This window comes from Vidua macroura, chromosome 1, assembly GCF_024509145.1.
Source record: "Vidua macroura isolate BioBank_ID:100142 chromosome 1, ASM2450914v1, whole genome shotgun sequence".
Lineage (NCBI taxonomy): Eukaryota > Metazoa > Chordata > Aves > Passeriformes > Viduidae > Vidua > Vidua macroura.
Window position 1 is genome coordinate 98,788,762 of NC_071571.1, and position 14,187 is coordinate 98,802,948.

The window sequence follows — 14,187 nt, forward strand, 5'->3', positions numbered from 1 at the left end:
GAGCATGTGCAGCCTCAACTCGCCATCTTCCAACCATAGATGCTGAATATGCATTGCTTTTGAAAAATGGAATAAGTTCATTCTTACTAGAGCCATAGGGGAAGACAGAAATCCTTTTAAGTTCAAAATTATTCTAATATTGAATAAATGATATTGAGTCTGTTGCTGTCTCATACAGCATGACATTAATGAAGGGTAGCTCATAGTCTCTTATCAAAGTCCATTGTACAGTCTTGTACTCATTGGGGGGGCAGGGGGGTGGGCAACATGTGGACAACTAAAGAAAAAGACCCCCCAAACCAATAATGACAAAAAGCCCAAAAAATAGCAGAATTTAAATTATCTTCTTCTTAAGCATTTATGAATGGAAGGCTCTAGCCAATGTTTTATAAGGTAGTTCCTTTGTCAGGAGACATGGTTTAAATTTCCAGAAAATTTCTGGTTTGTTTTGTGGTGGCTTGGTTTGTTTTTGGTTTTTTTTTTTTCCCACAGCTGGCAAAGTCAGACCAAAATTACTGTCTCAAATATAATTTCTTGCAGTAAAACCCACAATAAATTAATTTTTTTGCCTAATGTATTAAATATATTGAAGATTAACAGTATTCAGTAATGTGGTATGATACCATAAAGCAGTCTATTTTAGAGAATGAAAAACCAACTCAAGCATGACAGTTATAGTCATCAGAAATTAAATACAGTACTGTCATATTTATGTGTTCAGGAATAAATTTCTAATTTTAATCTCAGTTCAGGCATGAATTTTATTTAAATGAGGGAAATATATTCACATTTTTCCCTAGACGATGAATGTGAAAGAAGGTGTTTGCTCATGCATTGTTATAGTTACCCTTTTTGTGGTTTAAAAGTATAAATCGGACTAGTGGAATTTACTTTTGTGTCCAACTGAAATAAGGTTGTATTTATTTTAGAGATGAGGAAGACTCTAATATGTGGTAATTTTCAGTTCTTATCCCTAAGAGTTCATTAGACCTTTACAAATAATTTTTTAAATTAGAAGTTTCTATGATTTATCTGCAAGTTAATGGTTTCACTTTTAATGGTTTAAGTTTGTGTTTCTTTGGACATTCGCTGACAGTATACCATAAAATACTGGAGTGAAATGTGATTTTATATATTCCATTACCTGCAAGAAAAATGTTGAAAGATATAACTAAATGAACAAATTTCCTACTAAGCATTAGTTATAGAGGTAAATTAAATTTTATATATTGTATCAGACAAGAAGGTTCAATTAAACACTGTAGTAATTTTATTTAGTGTTAAAATAAACCAAAATATTTTGGAATATATAGTATAAATAGTATAAAAATAAAGCAATTAAATATGCTGACCAGGAAAATGTGAAAATATTCACAATGCAAAGAATAACAAGGATTTATTTATTTGTTAAGCAGCAATTTTATGTCGCCAATTGTATACTTCCATTATATCTGACTTTTCAAAAGTTGATTCCTTCATGCTGCATTTGCAGAAGTGTTTTTGCAGACGTAAGAAAAGGTCTTTATTTTTAGAAGGAAATCCTATTCAAACACCTTACAGGGATTCCTGCTCTTTCTTTCCTTCAGTGCCTTAGATGGGAGGAATTTCTTCCATGCCTTTATATGGTCTTCCTTCTTCTTTGTCTTTCAACTGCAAGGTACGGTACATAGTGTGCTTTTATGCTTATTTGTATTTAGTAACTTTCTGACTCTGAGTAACATTGGAATAAAAGTTTAGTACAAGATACCAATGCAGGGCTGAAAGCAGAAACTGTTCCCAACCCAAGGATCAAATACAGCATATGTGAACAGCTGAGCCCTCATTACTATTCTGTCAATTGTTTATACAAATAATTAAATCTGCTACCACATTAATTTGGATTTTAAATTATGTTTTGTAACTAACTGGCCACACCTGTCTAACTTTTCAACTAATCATAACTTTTTCTTCTTCTCTCCTGAGAAAAGTTGCTGTTGATGGTGTTCAGTAGATGGCTTTGTTTATTTGAGCAACCCATACCTTTTTGTACATTCACTAGCCATCATACATTGACATTGCATGGGTGTTTTCTCCATAAGACATGTTTAGTGCAGGCTTTCGATCATTGCTGCAGAGTTTGGATACAGAGCATTCACTGCTGCATATGATTTGGTAGGAAAAACCAACAAAATTAAATATCTAGAAAACTAGGAGTTATGTGTAAAGTAGGGAAAATCTTCATGATGTAAATAAATGTCACCACTATACACCATTTCCATTTAGAAAATCTGTTCTGTGATTCTTGTTTCTCTGATTCCTCTTTCAGAATATCAAACCTCAAATTTCATTATAACTATGACAGTATGTCAAGTTGGCTTTAGGTTAATTAGAAATAAGAAAATGCTGGTCTTTGAATCCTTGCTTTTCCAATCTCTTAAAATATGCCAGTAAACCTAATCCATCATCTGCAGCAGTTTCTGGGTAGAGAGCTGAGACACTTGCTATTAACCCTGACCTAGAAATACTCTGTAATTCTGACTGAGCTAAATGTAGCATCTTCATCTCTAATTTTCGCTTATCTGTTAATTTCATTTTGACCTTTTTTTGCCCTTCATCTCTTTTCCAAACAAGTGGAACAATTAGAATAGCTAGAGATTTCTCAATTGCAAATATCATCAAAATTGCTACAACAGCCTTCATTAGACATTTCAGAGTACCTAATAGGGAATTCTGTCTTCAGAGCACAAGCATCACAAGACTCAGAGAATACTGAGTTTTTTGTAATGATCTTGTTTCTTTCCTTTAGGTGATCTCAGTCAGTTTTATAATAGCATGAGTCATTAGGGGTCCCAACTGTGCATTAGCTGAATACTAAAGTGCACTTCTCTCCATCTCTGACTGAGGCCATTTGCCAAGGACAGTATAAATGCAGAAGGAATGATAAACAGGATTCATTGAGACCTAGTTTATAAAAACTTTGGAGTGAAACTTCATATACTCGTATAAAACTAGGTATGAAGTTTATTTGAAGACCATGGATCAGATAGAAATAAGATATGGAAGAGTTATTTCATACAAGGGAAAATTTAGACACTAGAATGGATACTGCTTAATTCTGCTGATATGCAAACCCTGCAGGAGCCTTGCTGATTCTTTTTAAAGTTTTGAGGTGCCCGAGATTTATGTCCCAATATGCATCAACTTTTGAGTCAGTGAGATCCGCATTCAACCCGGTGTACTTCTCATTACTCTTAAGTCAAGGTCCAGAAACTAGGTATTTCCAGGCCAAATTCCTTTAAATGGTCTAATCCTTGATTTGCTGAGAATGAATATAGCATAACATATCTGCAAAGTTTATAAATAGCCCTCATAATTTGTATTTAAGCTACACTTTAATGTTCATCTTTAATGCCAAATGTGAGTACAGTTCCAAGCTAGACCCAAAATCTAGGACACAGTTAAGTGTATTATCAATATCCCAAAGAATTTGCTTTCCTTATGTTTCTCCCATGATATAATCTTTTTTCCCATTTGTAAGAAGGGTGCTGTCTTTCTGTTCCCCATTACAGAGGAGACAGTAATTTGTCTGTCTGGGAAGGGCATTTCTGGAGGCAAAGGACATATTCAGTTCCAGTAAGCAAAGAATCAGATAGGAAACTACATCTTGATATAAATTTCCCAGGCACTTGAAGCTGGTTGTACTCTAAAAGAAAGGTTTAGCTTTGTTCTGCTGATTCCCAGAGGGATGGATATAACTATTGCTTTGAGTGATGTCCATAATCCCCATAACATAATTTTTTTCCACCTACTCCTTTCCTAAATGTTTTTTTCTTGTGTGTCTCTAGCAAGCTGAAGGCAAACTACCTGCTAACATTTCCTGGCTCCTTGTCTGGACCACTAACACATTGCCATCCAGATAGCATCATATTCCTCATTTATTTTTAGAGGGAAAAGAATGTATTAATGAGGGTGAAGGCTCCTAAACATTAGTCTTTACAGAGATTATGTAGGAAAGGCATTGTTTATTGAGTAGAAGTTTCTGGTTCAACTCCTTCTGTCCCAAATGCATTCATCTCAGTTGCTTTCTTTCAAAGCTTGTCCTGTGTGCTGCTTTTTAGCAAGTGGCTATCTACAAGAAGATTTAATTTGTAAAGATATAAATTACTTGAGTTGCTTGTAAATGTCATCTTTATCTTCTGTATCTTGGCCAATAGAGCTTTAGAAAGCCCAAGAGGAAAGCATTTGCAAAAAACTTGTGCCAGGTACTGCCTTCAAAGATGAAATTGTTTTTATAGTTACAAATATACCTATCAATATATATATATATTTCCATCTGCATAAGTAAAATTAGGTAGAAAAATGTTGCTTATGTATAAAATTTCCTCACAGCAGCAGTTTGCAGTCTTTCAGTGAGTGCAATAGAATCTCAGTCATGTACAGACGCCCCCAGCTCCATGGGGCCTGCTGCTGCCATGACTAAAGAATTAGCACACACAAGTATTCTGAATAGAGAGAATCCATATCTGGAGAACAAGCAAATTTGAAATTTTTTGGGAATTTCTCTTCAAGACCTAGTGGTGGAAATATTAGTTTACATTTGTGTTATTTTGGAGCTAAGTAGTTTTAACTTATTTTTCCTTTTTTTTTTTTTTTTTAATTTCAGTAGAACAACTACTAATACTAAGAGTACTAGTAAATGAATTCTAATAGTACTAATAATCATAAGGTAAAACAACGGAATGTGTGAATGATACTTTTCTGCAACTTTTAAAGCTCATTATTTATTGACTATGTTTTCATTAAAAAGTTTAGTTCTACTCAATTTGGTCTTGTGTTTAAAAATAAGCTACAATAGGGCTAAGGCACTCATCTTCCTTTCACAAGTACCGACAAACATATACTGGTATACTGGATCTAAAATCTCTTGTATATAAATCTTAAAAAGTGAAAAGATTATACTTTCAGTTGTAATGTAAATAATTCTTTGACATCTCTACAGTGAATAATTTCCCAAACAGTTAAACTACTCTTAATTTTGTAAAGAGTATTTCAAATTATGAAATTATCTGGGGTTTTCTTTGTGTGAATCAGCAAACTTCTGAAAATAGGAATAAAAACATGAAATCTTTTTGTTGTGATATAAAAGCAGATAATGGAAAGGAGGGTGTACTTTTTTGTTATCATTTAATTTTAAAGCACTTCAGAGCTAAGAACATGGGAATTTTCAGCAATACATGTTGGATATAGAGCAAATTGTTTATCATCTTAGGACTCCAGAGTAAGACAAAATTTGACAACCTATACTTAACACAGCTAGACTTTTTTGCATCAATAAAAAACCTTGAAGAGGCAAACTCAATTTGGATTACACATTTTAAGATGCTTTTGCTAAGCTTTTATGTGAGCACAAGAGTTTTGGCAGAAACTATTAAAGTGTAAATTGCATCTGATAAACCCCTATTATTATTTTGAAAGAGAAAAGGAGCTCTTCCTTAATTGTCGGAGCCTTCCCCGGATTGGGGTGACTCCGGCTGGTGGTGAAGTCTCTCCTCCAACCCGTGCCTTCAAAGAAAGACTCAGCAGTCTTCAGTCGTCCGGTCTCAAGGCAGTTTATTGCATGTTATCTCAAGGCACACAGACTCCCTGACATTGTCCCTGACTCTGTCTGTCCCCGTCTCTGGCTGTCTCCTCTCTCCCCTCCCCGAGGGGCTGGTGCCATCTTTTATATCACATATTACGTATTAGGTGTTTATAGTTTTTCCCCAATGCCCACTACCTATGTTGAACAGTGACTTTCTACTCTAAACCAATCTGTGAGTGCCAACATCACTAAGAACATGGAGAATAGGAAGAAGAAAGAAGGAGGACAGGGCACGCCCAAATCCCTCCATCTTAGAACCTCTGACCCCCATGTACAAACCTTAGACCCCCCTGTACAAGGCCTAAAACCCCCCTGTACAGCACTAAAAAATTCTACCATTCACCTTGTGACTACTTCTATTATAATATCTAAACTTTTGTGATTTCTTGTTCTTCCTGCAAAGTTGGTAAATTGTTCCATGGGTCAAGCTCAAGACCACAGGGGTCCCTGGCCGCCTGCCAGGGTCTCAGAGGCCTCTGCCCTGAGCCCAGAACATCCAAGAGTGTCTGAGGGACACCCTGGGTTCCGACATCTCCCCCTCCTGTTTGCACCAAGAAGACTTGTCTTGCCACTTTGTCCATGACCCGCCGAGTGCATAGAAAAATGCACGGCAGAACAAGCAGGAGAACTAGAAACCCTGTAAGGATATAAAATGCTATTTTCAAAAGCTCCCTCCACAATGGTGAGAGATTAAAAAGGTTGGTGAAATCATCCCACCATGATCCTGTGACCTTTTGCAATTTGTTGATGCTATTTTGCATTTGTTTTATGTTCTCATGGATAGATTTCGAATGATCAGACAAGTTCATGCAGCACATTCCCTCAAATTCTTCACACCCATGTCCGTGTGATAGCAGCAAATAATCAATTGCCGCCCTGTTCTGAAGCGTTGCTTGTCTCGCACTGTCGATATCTGTTAACATGTCGCTCAGTGCAGAAGAAATGGCACGAGTGTGTTTGCTCAACCAACATGCTATGTGGTCCAATTGTGTCAAGGCCACCCCCGATGCTGCTTGGGGTGAGAAAATTGCTACTGCAATTCTCCGAGCCTTGTTCCAGGTGTAAACCTCATCATCACAATTTGGGCCATATTGTTCTATGGATCTTGTTTTCCTGTGTGACTGTTCTCTCAGAATTTTCAAATTGGGTGTTATCAATGAGAGTTCTCCAATGCTGCATGGACCGCCCTTGATTTTTGCAGGGATAGCAGGCCAAATTCTGTCCCCACAAATCAAGAAAATTCCTTTTGGTAAAACGATTGGATTCTGGAGGGATAGTCTGCTCGTCATCTTGGTGTAATTGCACCAGGATGATGCATTTCTGTAAAAGAGCTGGTTTGGAGTGACATCTATTGTGTGGTTATCTGTCTCTGTCACTCCTGATGGATTGAATATGATGCAAAATTTCATTCTTGTTGATCCAAAGATGTCCAATTCCTGGGGTTCGAAATGAGCCACAGGAAGGAACTGTGTCCAAACACGCCATCCTTCCACAGGATCCGAAAAAGATTTCAGAACCTTTGGAGGGATGTTCTTTGGAATCGGCCATTCCTTCACCGGTACACCTACCAAGCATGTCGAGAATGGTTTCCCTGGCTTTGAATGAGTCAGACAAATGCTGTCCAGACCTGCTGCCTTTGCCAAAGTTTCCCACACATTTCCCTTCTGCCAAAAACCCTGGAAGTGAGGAATGCGCCCTGATATGTGTAACAAAGTATTTGTGTTCCCTATTTTCTAGGATTGTTCTCATGCATGACAAATATGAGTATAAGATTTCATTATCTGTGTGCTTCAACAGTGATCCCTCTAATCGTTTGATCACATTCGCAACATATGCTGAGTCTGTGACCAGATTGAGAGGTTCTGGAAACAACTGAAAAGCTCTGACTACAGGGGTCCCTGGCCGCCTGCCAGGGTCTCAGAGGCCTCTGCCCTGAGCCCAGAACATCCAAGAGTGTCTGAGGGACACCCTGGGTTCCGACACTTAATGAGAGGTCTGAGCCCCACTTCATTATTTGGCACAGTTTTGTGTTTGATTAAAAGATAATGACATTGGCCACCCATCTATTTGGATTTGAGTTGCTACTACAAATCAGGATATGAATCTATTTTAAGTGCACTTAAGTAGAATAATGTTTAAGTAAGCATTATCTTCACCTGTCTCATTGGGACTGAAAAGTGCATTTAGAACAGAGCAACTGTTTAATTATTTGACTGAGTCGTACCTGATGTGAAACTACTACTCACCATATGGCTTAATGAATCCCTAGTTAATAAGCTGTGAACACTATATCCAAAAGATAATAGAGTGAAATATGAGCATTTTAATTCTAAACCATATGTCTCAGGTATTAAAAGAAGGAAAACTACTAGGTGGTTTGTCATATTGGATTGGAAGAAAATAATTACTTGGTTCTGTTTAAAAACAATATAGAATAATACACAAGTAACATTTTTTTATGACAAAAAAAATTGATTAAAGTAATACTAAACAGAAAAAGAGGTAATGCAATATACTTACTAATGTAAGTATTTTTATTTTTCTCCAAATAGAAAACATCCTGTGTGTTGATTCAATAGTTCAAGTTACTTGGGAGGCAGGATCAAAATGTGTGGTTTTGTCTAAAAAAACATTTTGAGGGATAACACTAAAATATTGAAGTATTTAGAGCTTGAATGTGAAGGACCTTAAGATTAAACCTCATCAAAGCACTGAAGTAAGTTATTTGGAAGGAAATAATTGGCATCCTGTTGTGGACTTCCCTAGTGTCTAAAATCAGTATATAATGATGCTAACATGTCCTCTGTTAATTAAGAAATTTTGACATCTACTTTCCAATGTCTGATACAATATATATACTCTCAAAAGAGTAAAGATTTGCACTGAATATATTTGATTTAATATTAGGGAAATCTGCTTGAGCTTTCTGGGAATGCAGTGCTTGTACTCCAAGTTTTGACCTTGCCTAACATCTCTCAATGTTAAAATCCTTGATTTTAAATTTACTGAATTAATGATTTTGCATTAAAATGTGAGTATTTCTCCATTTTGTGTTATTTATATCCAAGATTATTGAACTGAATGGCAAACTCTTTCTTTGACAGATGTTCACTGGGAATTTTTCTCCTGAGATTATAAGAAATTTGAATTTGTATTTTATATATATGAGAGATGATTCTATTTGTCTGACCTCTTGCAATTGCTTTGGTATCTGGTCTTTCACTCTGGAAATGTAATCCTATAGCTGATGATTGTGTGATTAAAACCCCAAGAAGGAACAGCATAACATTTCAAAGCCTTCCTGTGTGCAAATCTTCTCTCATCTACCCACCCACTTGTAGGGATTGTCATGGTCTGGGGTCCAGCCTGGTGCAGCCATGCAGCCAAGCTCTGTGCAAGTGGCTGAGAGAGGTGAGGTCCTCCCTGTCTTCACCCTGACCTGCTTTGAAGCTGCAGCTCTTGCTCTTGGTCTTGACTGAGCTGGGTGGACGGATACTTCTGAGCCTCCCACTTCTTCATTCTGGACCCTGACCACCACCCCAGCCTAGCTTCAGCTCATCCCCATCCTGTGTCCCTGCCAGCCCATCCTGCAGTTGTGACCCTGCTCAGGCCCTGCTCGGCCCTTCCTGCTCAGGAGCCTTGGGAGCAGAGCCCATGCTGGTGAGGTCCCTGCCCTGATGGCAACACTGTCACACTTGGCTCTCAGCTTCCTCTGTCAAGCAGCTTCCTGACAAGTATGCTGATCTCTAGTCAGAATTTTGATTCCTCCCATTTTCTTCCAGGACTGATTTTTCTAAATATTCCATGGACAATTTTCTTTTATTTCAGACCTGACATCGTGTGGGACAATGAGACAACCTGTTGATGCATAAAATCACATTAGATATCTTTCTTCCTTCACTAATTTCCAGCTTGATGTGGCTCCTACAGATATCAGTGTCCAAAGTCCTGCTGGATTCAGTGGAGTAGGAAGAAACCTGTAGAATTTTTCTGGATAAGCATTGTGTGTATGAAGGGCATATGAAATCTAATATGAAATCATATGAAATCTAATAAGAATGTTTGATCACCTGAAAATTGTATTCTAAATATTCTAATAGTAATTTATTACCTGTATTTCAGCAAGGCTTTCACAATACTTTTTTTTTTCCATTAGCAATTCATCATTTTCTTCATTAGTAATATATCATGTGCATAATAAGTATTTATTACAGTTTCTCTCTGGGCCGAAATTATGTTTGAGAATGAAAATATAAATGATTTATTGACATAGAAGAATACTAATTACTGACAAAATCCCTGGAAAATTGAGATAACGTAGAGCTTTAACATTGAGATGCTAGCATCTCTGCTTCAAATAAATTTTCAACCTTAAGGTGTGTCTGTGAAGAATAAATATCACAGTGTTACTCATAATAAATACTGATAGAGCGAATGTGTCTCAAGCAAAAAAAAAAAACAAACATTATAGAACTTTTGAAAGAAAGAACTTGAGGTAAAATAAGAAGTTGTACTTGATGTGATAAAAAAATTCTCTGTTGAAGAAGTTATCTACTTGAAAGGCAGAAGTTTTTAAATAAACCTTGTTTCCTCTTCCCTCATAACTTTATTCTAGAATAATGTAAATTTGCCTTTTAAATTGTGAATTATTTGCTGCTTCTATTGTTATGGCTGTATCAATAGTGAATAATATTATTCATTTTTTAGTAAACATTATTATTAATTATTATGGCCCTGCATTTTAAGCCCTCAATTAACAGTATAAATAATTTACAGAAACCAGCAAGATAAAGGGCAGACCTTTTCCAGATAGACAAATTGCCTCACTGCTGGATTTTTAGTGATCAGATCCCCCAAATGTAACCAAATACACCAACAAATATCATAAATTCCCACACAGTGAACAAAGGAAATTGCCTGTCTCAAAATTATTCCATGCAACTCACTATGCCAAAGGACTCTGGAACTATCCAGGAGGGTGTATGGATCAGAAGAACAAATCATGGAGGGCTGTAGGTGACTCAGGCTGAGATACAGTATGATTTAACAGTATTGATGTTAAGGTGGAGGAAGCATATGATTCTAAGCACCACATCTATATTTTACTCAGTGACTGATAAAGTGTCTAAGAAAAGCAAAGACAGAAGATAATTTTGGAGTGCAGACAGGAAAATAGAGATTCTCTCTTCCTAGGCTAATACCTTAAACATTTGGCTACTCAGACATTCTCATCGCTTCTCTATAGCTCAGAAATTTCCTGAGCCATATATTTTTCTCAGTTCAGCAGCAGAGATTCAAACTGAGAAGTGAAAGATATGTTAGATATGTTGCACAAAATAGCCTAGGACAAAGTGGTATGTCATTCTTCTAGTTAAGGGTATTTCCCTCTCCTGTGAGGATGAGCTATTCAACAGTCTGTGGAATACAAGAGATAATGTCATCTCCTCCCCCATAAAAGAAAACAGTATCTGCACTTTATAGGAATATTAATTCTATCAGGGCCAAGTGTGCTAAGGAATGTTAGGCTTGTGGATCTTGACCTGGCTTTGGTACAAATCAGCTGCTCACACTGCTCAGAGAGTATGAGTGGGATGTGCAGACTGTGAAGTTTGAAGAAACAAACTGGGTACATACAGAATTACAGTGCCTCCAACCAAAAGTCCTCAGAACTCTGCATGTAGGTGCCTGCATTTGTCAGTATCTCACTTTATGAACTTTAACCCACAGTGAAATTCACCTTCATTTCATGAAAAAATAACAAATGCCAAGGTGAAATCTGATGATGCAAGATACCCGTCCATTTTCTTACTTTTATGCAGGAAACAGAAACTGAGTTGTGAAATAAAACAGTTAATTTCATCTTTTTTAATATATGAAAAATTAATAGATTTCATGCTTCTTTTTTTAAGCCATAGATATATATGCTGGCATTGCGCGTTTCTTCATGACATGCAGTCTATGTGATATGCCTTTTTACTTTGTATTTCATTGGTTTTCTTTAAGCAGGTTATTTTAATTTTGCTTTAAGTAGCGTTGTATTTATTTTAGCTAATAGCTCTTCGGAGTGCACAGAATTGACTGCATGATGATGACATCGCCTCACATTAGTTTAGATCTGCATAAGGTGGCCCTACTACCTGAAATTCTTGGCAGTGTTTTCTTGACCCAAACATTGTCCCTTGTGCTGTAAAAATAAAATAAAAAACCCAACACCACCAGGCAGCTGAAGAAGGTTCATTGAAAAAAACACCCAGCTGGAAGAAGCAGGTTTAAATATAGTTTTGTTAGGTTTTTTTGGTGTTGATTTTTTTCCCCCAGGTTAATTATCTCAGATGACTTCCCTGAGGTAGTTCATTGCAAGGCCACGTGACTTCATGTGCCTGCAGTTATGGGTGGAGAAATAATCACCCAGGAATGAGGGGGTGGTGGGATGACTCTTTGATGACTGAGCTGGCTTATGTCATATTAAACTGGTTATGAAACTGCAGTGTACAGCTGTACTCCATTTAAATGGGATAGGGTCTTTCTCTATAATTTATATGAGTTCTATAATGTACATAGTAGCAATGAGTAAAGCCAGGAGAAGTAGGGGAAAGCAGTTAGATGAACATAATTGCTACTAAAATGTTCCCACTATTACTTATTTCCAAATGGATTTTGGTAAATAAACATATACAAAATGAAACTCAGGAGGGCAAATAATTGTACTCTTTTGATTTCTGTGACTTTGGCAGAGCTTCTCATTCAAACTTAGAGCTTTAATTTTTTGTCAGCAGATACCTATCGAGTTAGTTACAGTCCCTCTTCATGAAGATCATTATATTGGTAGTGCCTGCTCTGTGCTTTGGAGAGTCTACAGGGTGTGTTTAGCACCATGACATGTATTTGAACATTCCTCTGAGTCTACTTATTTTTACCCAAACAGTACAAGAGATTTCTTTACAAAAATAAGAAATACAAAGCCGTACCTCCCCTCGAGGAAGTACAAATAAGAGGTTTCATTGCAAATATGAATATGTAAACTTATATACCTGTTTCACTGTACAGAATGTACAAAACCATCAAAAACTACCTCAGAAATGTTTAGTTTTTCTATGTTCAGGCAAGTCAGAATAATCTGAATGCTTTTGCTAATAAAATGCATAGAACAAGTAAGAGCAGGAAGTATTTGCAAATGTTTATTTGAATAAGTGAGTCTGAGTCACTTGGATAACATTTGCAACCATTTTCCTTAAACAAATACAGAAAGAAGAGAAAGAAAACCCAAAACAACAGTGCAGGCAAATTTTAATCCCCACTGTTTTTAAGAAGGACTTGTTTGTGAATGTCCTTGTCATTAAGAACTTAGTCCAGATGTCTGTGTGTCCATCTTCGAATCTTTCCAATGATCTTCCTCTGCTAATAAAAATTGCAGTTGTCCAGTACAGGAAAAATGCTCTTTACTTAAGACAAATGAAGAATGCACGTAACAGTAAGATAAAAATGACTCAAAATTAACTATTCTACTGAAACATGTTTATACAATTTTGAATTAAAAAAAAAACCCAAGGAATAAAATGACTGATGCTCTACATTCTTCCCTTTCCAGGTAGACCTGTACTGGAGTATCACGAAATAGGAGCTGCCTCCTAAGAGGTAGGCTAGCCTCCCTACTTCGAAAAAGCTTCACTGAACACAGTATATATGTACCATTTTTTGTGCCCACTAACTTTTCCCTTGGTTCTTAAAAGTATGTTTACATGGAAATGCAAGTGAAGTGATGAAGTTGAGCAGTGGATGCTGAGAATCCAATATCCCAAGAATATGTGCTTCAGTAGTACATGTGAATGGGTGGAGCTGATTTTCCAGGTCATCTTGCACAAAAGAAATGCTGTTCATGTGTTCCAATATGACTTTGAAATGCAAAGCAAAGCGCATAATGGAGATTGAGAGGTTAGCTTTAAAAGCACGTCTCTGTCCCGTAATTCTAGTGCTAATGCACACACTATAAACATAAGTGTATGTATCACACAGTGATCTTGTACTACTGAGCATTGTGTTCATTCCCAAACAATTCATTCCTGAATGCCCCTGCCCAGTCAGCGGGGCTGTTCTTTTTCTGTACTTGGTTTCGCTGTCCCTTTCACATCGTGGTAGAATACAAGGTGAATGAAGTATATATCTTTCCATGAATACTTTTGACTGCAACTGCAGAAGCAATTGTTTGTGATTGCTTGAATAGGCATGATTTTTCCTTATCAATTCCTCATATAGCAGACTATGTCATGCTGTGTCCTCTCAGCGTGCCATGGAAAAATGATACGAACTTATTCATTCACAAACTGGAAGCACTGCATATGCCATGCATTGAACTCACACTCCAGTGAGAAAAGATAATTTCAGTCAAGTTAACGGCCTATCAATCACAATAATTCATGATTCACACAAACCTGTATGATTTTTTTTCAAGATTAATTCCTTACTCTAAACTGAATTTTAGGAGAAAGAACCTGAAATAACCTAAGTATTTAATATATACACCATTTTACTGCAAACCTGAAAAAACCCATATAGCTTACATTTTTTTT